We start from the raw sequence: 6,731 nt of genomic DNA, 5'->3' as shown, positions 1-6,731 counted from the left end.
TGGCTTTCATTTGCAGTTCTTTATATATTCTAATAATTTCCACTTTAATATGTTGTAGATCTTTTCCTAGTGCTTTGCTTTTTATTTTCTTTACAAAGGTTTTTGGCCAACAAATAGAATTTAATTTGTAAATTAAATTTAGCAATCTCTTTATATTTTGAACTTTTTGGGCTTTGAAACAATTCCTTATTGCAAGGTCATAAAGACATTCTCTAATATATACTGATAAAAAAAGAAAAAATAGGCCCCAAATTGAGTCACTTGTGCTAAGCCCCACTTCAGCAAACCAAGACTTAGTACCTAATGTAACTGCAGTTTTAACCTCTCCCAGGAATGTAATCTTAAACCAGTCAATCTGGTTTAAGGGATGGTGAAGTAATCCACCTGATAGACCCCTTTCTGTCCCCAAAGGAAGATGAGATAATCAACTCCTCCATTGTTCCCACCCCTTTGCCTATAAAAGTCTCCCATTTTGTTTGTATAGCTCTTTGAAACTCCTTTCCATTTGCCAGATGGGATGCTGCCTGATTCATGAATCATTGAATAAAGCCAATTAGATCTTCATATTTACTCAGCTGAATTTTTAAAAGCAGTTTTGGTGGCGGCGGTGGTGAACATAAGAAGCAAACTTCTGATAGCTTCAGAGAGGAAAAGAAAAACAGGAGTGGTAACCTGAGAACCCTTTGAGTTCAGTCTTGCTCGCCATTTCCGCCATTCGGCCATTTCAGAGGGCTGTGGGTAAGTTTCTCTGGATTCTAGGCTCCACTCTCTTTGTGAAGCTCCTGATCTAATTGAATTTCTAGTCAGTTCCCTATTTGATTAGAAACCCCAGGCCGTAATTCTGCCCCCAGATTCTACTTTGGGAACTGCTGGTAGTTTAGTCTGCAGTTCCACATTTGTTTGGAATTCTTCCCGAGATTCCATGTTGGGAAGCGCTGGTGGCAGCTGTATTTCCCAATTTGTTTGCAATCAGTCTGCAATCCCCATTCTTTGGGGTCCACCAGTTCAGTCCTCTCCCCAGTCCCTAGGTTTCACATTGGGAAATGCTGATTGGTTTGGAATGGATTGGATTCAATTTAAAAACTGGACCAGGTCCAAGATGAGACAGGTCAGACTTAAGAACTGGACTGGTTATGGGATCAGACTGGGTCGAGGTTACTCTGAACTGGGTCCACTAAGTAAAGGCTATATTGCTTCTGGGAATCTTGGAAGATAAAAGGCCACAAAACGTGGTGGGCATGGGTTGAGCACTTAAAAGCTATTAGAGTGTTTGCCACCTAACTCTAAGAAGACTCCTGGGTTAGGATAAGTTGGTCTCAGAACAGGTTAGGTTGACTCTAGGTCACCTGCCAACCTCAAGAAAATCTCTATGCGATGACGTTCACTCTAAAACATCACACAATCTCCACTCCAGTGGCACATCTTCCTTAGGTATTAGTTTGGCTCCAAGAGATCCAAAGGCTTAGCTGAAAAAGAATGGGATACTTAAATCTGCTTATTTGACATGTAATTGCTATGGTCCTGGAACTTATAAATATTTACAAAAATGAAAAAATCTTACCCTCAAACCCCCTAGAATTAGACAAGATCATTGTTTTGTGTCCTGAGAACTTAGTAACTGTCAGGTTGGGGTTCTTAAAATATGGCTGGACAGAAATGTGGGTTGAACTCCATTTGTGGTTAAGGGTCCTACAAAACTGCTGCCAGCCCTCAGGGAGGGAAATTACAATGGCCATTCTGAGGAATGTTCCAATTAGCTGAGATCATTTAAGAAGTGCACTTAAAAATTGTGTTCCCAAATTAAACAAACTGAATGAGATACCTATTTTAATAGGTAAGCTGAAGGCTTCAAAAACGCTTCAAGATTCTAAAATAGCTTCATTGCAAAAAAAAATCACACACACACAACACAAGAGGCACCTGAAATGAAAGATGGACGCAATTCCTACTTCTCCTCTCCTTCCTCCTTTATAGCATTCATTCTATCATTTATCCTCTCTCTACATTGTCTTTCCACTCTAAAGAGATTACAAGACCATGAGCGAAAGTCCACCAAGTCAGTGGCCTTACAGATAACCCTGAATCTACCGTCAACGGAGAACCTCCTTACGGACCCCTCCCAGAGTTGATGACACTCAGGAATTTTCTGGTAAACTGCTATATTATTCCCTTAAACAGCTAAGGGAAACTAAAATTACAGTTAAAGAAAACCCTTGGCAAATTCTGGTAGATACCGGAGCTATACCCTCTGCTTTAACCCCCACGCATAGCCTGTGGATGGAAAACTGGCAGAAGCCAGCTAAGGGTGAGGATACTCACCAGAGTCAGCTCTTCCAGATCTCTGTAGTACCTGATAAACAGAGAAAAATAAAATAGCTTTCGCACTCAATTCGTGAATGCCTCTTAAGTCCAAGGGGGTGTTCAGTATTGCCAGAAATATTTACTGTTTTCCCAGCAGAAATTGAAAGATATTTAAAAGGATTTTTTTTTTAATTGTTGGCCAAACTGGAAGCTGATACTCAGAACCTGATAGGATTTTTTTTTTTTTTTTTTTTTTTTTTTTTTTTTTTTTAAGGTCTTCTCCCCTAAGCTAAAATAAAACTAACTCTTACCTTCTTATCTGGGCCATCTCCTTGAAATGCAAACTTCAGGGAGGTAATTCTCTACAGAAAAAAAAAAAAAAAAGAAAGAAAGAAAAGAAAGAAAGAGAAAGAGGCTTTAAAATACAAACTGCTATAGAAGCTCCCTTGTCCAAAATCTAGCCCACAGCTTCCATAAGATTTCTTGTTAAGGACAAGTGTGTGTTCTCCAATCCTTGGATGAAATGTTCAATATACTTATGGAAGAATGTTAGTATTGTTATTCAGATCTTCTGGGTTGTTACTAATTTGTTCACATGCTTTATCAAATATCAAGAAAAGTGTATTCAAATAATCCTTATCATGGGGGTGCCTGGGTGGCAGTGGGTTGAGCTTCCAACTTAGTCTCAGGTTATGATTTTGTGGTTTGTGAGTTCGAGCTCCATGTCAGGCTCTGTGCTGATAGCTCAGAGCCTGGAACCTGCTTCAGATTCTGTCTCTTTCTCTTTCTACCCCTCTTTGTCTCTCTCTCTCTCTCAAAAATAAATAAACATTAAAAAATATTTTTAATAAAAAATAAAATCATCCTTATCACAGTGAATTATCAATTTCTTTTTATAGTTCTGTTATTTTTTGCAATATATATTTAAAATTTATGGTACTGGATGTAATCACATTTAGAATTGTATTATCCTGCTGAACTGATGACTTTATTTGTTTTTTTTTTTGGTAAATTGAAGTCTGTTTTATCTGATTACAGTATTTCTGTACCAGTTGTCTTTTGGTTAATATTTGACATATGTTTATCCATCATTTTGCTTTCAACCATCCTATGTTCTTATATTTTAGATTTGTTTCCTAAATAGAAGAGAGCTGAATTTTGTCTATTTATTGCATTACAATCTTTGTTCTGTAACTGGAGAATTAAGTCCAATTATATTTATTGTAATTGACATATTTAGATTTATTTCTACCATGTTAATTTTGTACCGTATGTCTTTTCTAATGTTTCCTTTTTCTCTTTCCTTATTTTCCTTTAGATTTCCTTTTATTAATTCTAGTTTTTTTACCTCTCTGCAACATTTGACCTCATGCACTCAATTTCTCCTCATTGAATACTTACACTAGTAATTTTTACACGTATAATTAATTTAATAAAGTCTAAAATCATTATCATTATCTTCCTTTCCGACAACATAAATAAGCACTGTTAGAGTGCTTTGGCTCTAATCAAACTATCAAGTTATACACCATTATTGTCTAATATTTTAGTCGATCTTTTTTATCCCCAGACTTTTCTTTAAATTCAAATTCCAGTTAGTTAGCATACAGTGTAATATTAGTTTCAGGTGTACAATTTAGTGATTCAGCATGTCCATACAACATCTGGTGCTCATCACAAGTGTACTCCTTAATCCCCATCACCTATTTCATCCATCCCTCCACCCCCCCTCCTCTCTGGTAACCATCAGTTTGTTATCTACAGTTAAGAGTCTGTTTCTTGGTTTGCTTCTCTCTTTGTTTTCCCTATGCTCCTTTGTTTTGTTGCTTAATTCCACATATGAGTGAAATCATATGGTATTTGTCTTTTTTGACTGACTTATTTCACTTAGCATACTCTCTAGATCCATCCATGTTGTTACAAATGGCAAGATGTCATTCCTTTTTATCACTGAGTTAATATTCCAGCCAATGGACATTTGGGCTTTTTCCATAGTTTGTCTATTGTAGATAATGCTGCTATAAACTTTGGGATGCATGGGGGTGCCTGGGTGGCTCAGTTGGTTGAGTGTCCAACTTTGGCTCAGGTCATGATCTCACAGTTTGTGAGTTCAAGCCCTGCATCAGGCTCTGTGCTGACAGCTCAGAGCCTGGAGCCTGCTTCGGATTCTGTGTCTCCCTCTCTCTTTGCCCCTCCCCCATTCACACTCTGTCTCTCTCTCCTTCACAAATAAATAAACATTAAAAAAAATTCAAAAAAAATCACTGGGATGCATGTATCCCTTTGAATTAGTATTTTTGTAGTTTTTGGGTAAATACCTAGTAGTGCAATTGCTGGATTATAGAGTAGTTCTACTTTTAGCTTTAAAAAAAAAAAAAAAAAACTTATTTATCTATTTTGAGACAGGGAGGGGCAAAGAGAGAGAGAGAGAGAGAGAGAGAGAGAGAGAGAGAGAGAATCCTAAGCAGGCTCCACACTGTCAGGACAGAGCTCAATGTAGGGCTCGATCCCATGAACTGAGAGATCATGACCTGAGCGGAGATCAAGAGTAGGACGCTTAACCGACTGAGCCACCCAGGTGCCCCTATTTTTAACTTTTTGAGTAAACTCCATACTACTTTCCAGAGTAGCTGCACCAGTTTGCACTCCCACCAACAGTGCATAAGTGTTCCCTTTTCTCCACATCCTTGCCAACACCTGTCATTTCTTGTGTTGCTGATTTTAGCCATTCTGATAGGTGTGAGATGATATCCCATTGTAGTTTTGATTTGCATTTTCCTGATGATGAGTGATGCCGAACACCTTTTCATGTATCTATTGGCCATCTGTATACCCAAACATTTTTTTAAGTCAATGTTTACTTAGATTTTCTTACATTGTTACTATATTCTTTGCTTATCACTCCTTTAAATAACTTATCTATCTAGTATTGATGCAGGCAGGCTGAGTCCAAGAACCCAGTCAAGAGGGTCCTTGGCTTCATGCCGGACACAAATCAAATGCAAGCTGGAGAAAATGAAAACAGAGTTTATTGAATAGGGCGAGTGACAGAGAATAGTAGACAGAATAACTGGGCGACCCCCAAAGAAAAGGAGAATGAGTCTCATCATTGCTTGGGGCTTGGGGTTTATCTTGGACAAGGGTGTAGGGGATGTATATCTTCAGGAATCTATGGTTGGGTCCAATCAGAGGTGAGTGTCAGGTGAACAATAGGTGTTATTCCATGAATTACTGAAGGTAGGGGTATTGATGCCAATATCAGCTGAGGTTTGTTTGAAGCTAATGTTCTGGAACATATTTGGGATCTGGTTCTTCTTAGGCGTTATCAGGTGTTTGAGGCCTAGGACAAAATTCAGAGAACAATTAACTTTCTTTTTCCCCCTTGAAGTGGGAACATAGCTTCTTTGGCTTATTCAGAGGTAAATATGGAATATGAATAAATGGAGCCTAGCAAAAAAACAGTAAAGATGGAGCCTTTCTAAAATGGTAAGCGAGGAATCATGGGAATCTACTCCTGAAATCAAGAACATACTATATACACTGTATGTTAGCTAACTTGACAATAAAAATTGTATTTAAAAAAATAATAAAATAAAAATTTGAAAATAAATAAATAAATAAATAAAATGGAGTCCTTTCAGCTTTCCTACTTCAGTATCATTTTGTTTTATACATGTATTCTCAGTAAGTTCCTTTAGTGAGAGCTAAGTGATAATAATTCTTTCAATTTTTGTTTGGTATAGTCTAGCTGGAACCACTTTACTACAAACTTTTAACTTGGGAATTTTCAGGCCACAGAATTCGTTTACATCCTAGCTAGCCCTACTGTCCATCTGATTATGATTCACCAGTAGCTTTTTGGTGTAAATTTACCTGCCAGAGTCAAGGCCGAAAAAAGCAAACATATTTAGGTTTGGGGTAGGGAGGGAAGGGGGGGAATGTGAATGGGGTTTGAGTTTTGTTTTTTTCTTTTTCTAGTTCACCTTTGCACTGCAGATGTTTCTTTTCAGTGGCCTCAGTTTTAGGTAGAAATCTCTGACTTGACTTTTCCCCTTGCTGTCTAAGAAGTCCCTGGCACTTACAAGTCCTGTTACAAATGCAACCGTAGGTTTGGTGAGGCTGCAGACGGGTAGCCACCCCAGGACAGCACCATCTTTAACACTTAGAAGACTTTCTGAATTCATGACTTTAATCTTGGCGTTTCCTTCACTTTCTTGCTGGCTCAGTGGTGCATTTAAAGGGCCTTTAAAAAATACTGTATCAAGCGTTTGTAAGTGTTGTGTACAGGGACAGCTTTTAAGGATCTACTCTGTAACTTGTCGGAACCAATGCATCATTCCACTGTTAATAACTTATGCATGGTAGCCAGGAGGACTACTTTCTGGTCCATCTCTATAACCCACTAAATTGCATGACCTTGTACAACCTCT

At 38.0% G+C, this 6,731-nt stretch overlaps 1 protein-coding gene across 1 annotated transcript in view; it reads left to right on the top strand.

Moving 5' to 3' along the window:
• Positions 1-598: 598 nt before the first annotated feature.
• The window catches only part of MME (membrane metalloendopeptidase), a 106,697-nt gene continuing 100,564 nt past the window's right edge, over positions 599-6,731 (top strand). Inside the window, exon 1 of the mRNA XM_078432230.2 lies at positions 599-738. The gene's annotated coding sequence lies outside the window, so the exon portion shown is untranslated. The remainder of the gene's footprint in view (positions 739-6,731) is intronic.

This window comes from Panthera onca, chromosome C2 (assembly GCF_046562875.1).
Source record: "Panthera onca isolate mPanOnc1 chromosome C2, mPanOnc1 haplotype 2, whole genome shotgun sequence".
Lineage (NCBI taxonomy): Eukaryota > Metazoa > Chordata > Mammalia > Carnivora > Felidae > Panthera > Panthera onca.
Note: the sequence above shows the minus strand (reverse complement) of the source record. Positions and strands in the feature narration are given on the sequence as shown.